Consider the following 2,584-nt stretch of genomic DNA (forward strand, 5'->3'; position numbering starts at 1 on the left):
GGAGGGGATGAGAGCGTGGTCACTGAGGGTGAAGCTTGTCTGATGAAGAAGAGCCAAGACGGAGAGAGACACAGGCAGGAAAAGGGATGAACCCGAAGCAAGTCAGAGGAAGCGAGGAAACAGATGGCCCGAGAAGCCGTCGGGGACAAAGAGAACAGAGCGCAGTTGGGGAGAGAGCTGGACAGCAGGGAAGAGGGGTGGGGGTGGAGGCGGAGAGACAGCCTGGCAAGATGGGGACAGAGCCAAACCGAGATGAGGCAGGCGGGGGCGGGCAGGCTCCGGTGATGGAGACCCCTCCAGGTTCCCACCCTCCCATCCTGGAGGGGGTCAAAGTCACCGGGGGCACGCCCCCACTACCCCACCCCACTGCACCCCTCTGCACCCCTCACCCCAGGCTGGAAGTAACCCCTAGTCTGGGTTATCTCACTCTGGCTGGCTGGCCAGCCCCACCCGGCCCTGTGGGACCCTTCTCCGCCTGGCCAGGAGAACCACCTGCATGCACAAATGTGACAAAGGCACGTCCCCACCCCCTCCCCCCGTCCCCATCGCTGGAAGCCTTCCCTGGCTCCCTAGCCCTCAAGCCTGGTGCCCCCAGGACCTTTGCACATGCTGGTCCTGGAATGGTGGCCTCCAGAAAGGTATATCTACCCAGAACCTGTAAACCTGTGACCTTACTTGGAAAAAGGTTTTTGCAGATGTGACTAAGTTAAGGATCTTGAAATGAGATCATCCTGGATTACTCAGGTAGGCCCTAAATCCCGTAAGTGTCCTTATAAGAGACAGAAGGGAAAACTCAGACATAAAGACTGCCTCGTGAGGGCTGTGGCAGGGACGCAGAAACGGGGCCGCAGGTCAAAGAACACCTGGAGCCTCCAGAAGCTGGAAGAGGCGGGATGGATCCTCCCCTAGAATCTTTGGAAGGGCCATGGCCCTGCTGACACCTGGATTTCAGACTTCTGGCCTCCAGAACTGTGAGAGCATAAATACGTGTTGTTTTACATGTGTGACAATTCATTACGGCAGCCCTGAAAAATAATATGCTCCCCCTTCCTCTTCACCTGGTTCACTCCCAGTCATGTTGAGATCTCCAGCTCAAGGTCAAACCCTCCTACCTCCTGCGGCAGCCTTCAGCTAGGCTAAAGGGGTCCCCAGCCACAGGGTCCCCGAGCACCCTTTCTAGGGGAACATTCTGCCTCTTTATCATTCCTCATTCAATCTCCCTTCCCAAGGGCCCACCCCCCGTCACTTAAGCTCCCCCAGCCCTAATCCTAACTCTGGCCACGGCAGGTCCTCCAGCGATTCTTATTAATATCATTCATTCATTCCAAAAAAGACTGTCCAGGCAATCATGTAAATAAATATACGCAGAGTGCTTAGTGTTGAGCAGAAACTCCTGCCTATAAAAAAAAAAAAAAGATGGGAGGTTGTTAAAATTGACATCGGCATTCAGGACAGAAAACAGATTGAAAACTAGCAGCCCCCCAGGCGTGATTTTGTTTGGGTGCTGTTTTGGGGGTTTGGGAGGGTTATCTTGAAATGGAGAAGGAAAGCAGGCACACTATTTTGTTTTTTTAGTCAGGTGCCAACATTTGAGCATCGGAACTATGTGTGGCAACGCAGATTTCTGGCTTCTCTAGAAATGCAGGGTGGCCTGGCACAAAGGCCCGCATTCCTGTGTGGGGACAGGGACAGAAAACTGCACGGTGCCGTCTGGGGGCTGGATCCGCCACATTCTTCCCGCTCCCCACGGCCCTGGCCCAGACCATGTGCTGACCCTCGCAGGCATTTGAATTTATGACTTTCTAGGAATCCAGGCAGCCCACTCATTTGTCACACACTACCTGTAGACCACGGTGTCCAAGCCCTGAGCCAAGAGCTGGACAGAGATGGTGCCCACATGGCCCCCACCCAAGAATGCTGGAGGAGCCTGCTCGACCCCACGTGCCTGTCATCCATCAAGGTGCACCGTGCTTCTTGGCTCAGCCCTCAGTGCCCTTTGCCATATGGCCTCCATGTACTGTCACAGCCACATCCATTCCTCTGCCGTACATGGACCCTCAGCCTCCCAGCCTTGGGTCAGGCAAGAGCCCTCTGCCAGGAACGCCCTTTCCACCTGTGGAAATTCAACTACCTTTCAGGCCCAATGCAAAAAGGACGTTCCCAGGAAGCCCTCTGAACAAGCATGAGTCACTGAGTCCCTCTTCGGGTATATTAAGGTGCTTGGTGTGATGAGAGCCTGTCTTCCCGACAGGGCTGTGAGCTGCCTATGGGCAGAGCCTGGGTCACCTCAGAGGTCCCAGGGCCTGGCACGCAGACCAGCGCTCAGTAGGTGCTCTGTAACTATTTCCTGAGGGACAGAGAGTTCTCAGCAACATTTGAATCTGTACATCAATAACACACCAAGGACAGACCTACTGTGTGCATGGCGCAGCTAGTGTCAACCACCAAAAGGGGCCCACAGAAGCCTTTCGCATGCCCCTGTCTTCCAGCAGTTGACAACTCCCTGAAGATTCAGAGCACAGACAGAGCAGAAGGCTGTCCAAGGGGGAAACCGAGACCTCGGGAGAGGGTAGCATGTCTCGCA

General features: G+C 55.0%; 1 protein-coding gene and 1 long non-coding RNA gene across 2 annotated transcripts in view; both read right to left on the reverse strand.

The window, feature by feature from the left end:
* KIAA1671 (KIAA1671 ortholog) overlaps nucleotides 1-2,584 on the reverse strand; it is a 132,521-nt gene that overhangs the window by 95,836 nt on the left and 34,101 nt on the right. The window lies entirely within an intron of this gene.
* Nucleotides 1-2,584, reverse strand: part of LOC111729199 — a 15,078-nt gene that overhangs the window by 5,369 nt on the left and 7,125 nt on the right. The window lies entirely within an intron of this gene.

The sequence above is a fragment of the Pteropus vampyrus genome, unplaced genomic scaffold (genome assembly GCF_000151845.1).
Source record: "Pteropus vampyrus isolate Shadow unplaced genomic scaffold, Pvam_2.0 Scaffold251, whole genome shotgun sequence".
In the NCBI taxonomy this organism is placed as follows: Eukaryota; Metazoa; Chordata; class Mammalia; order Chiroptera; family Pteropodidae; genus Pteropus; species Pteropus vampyrus.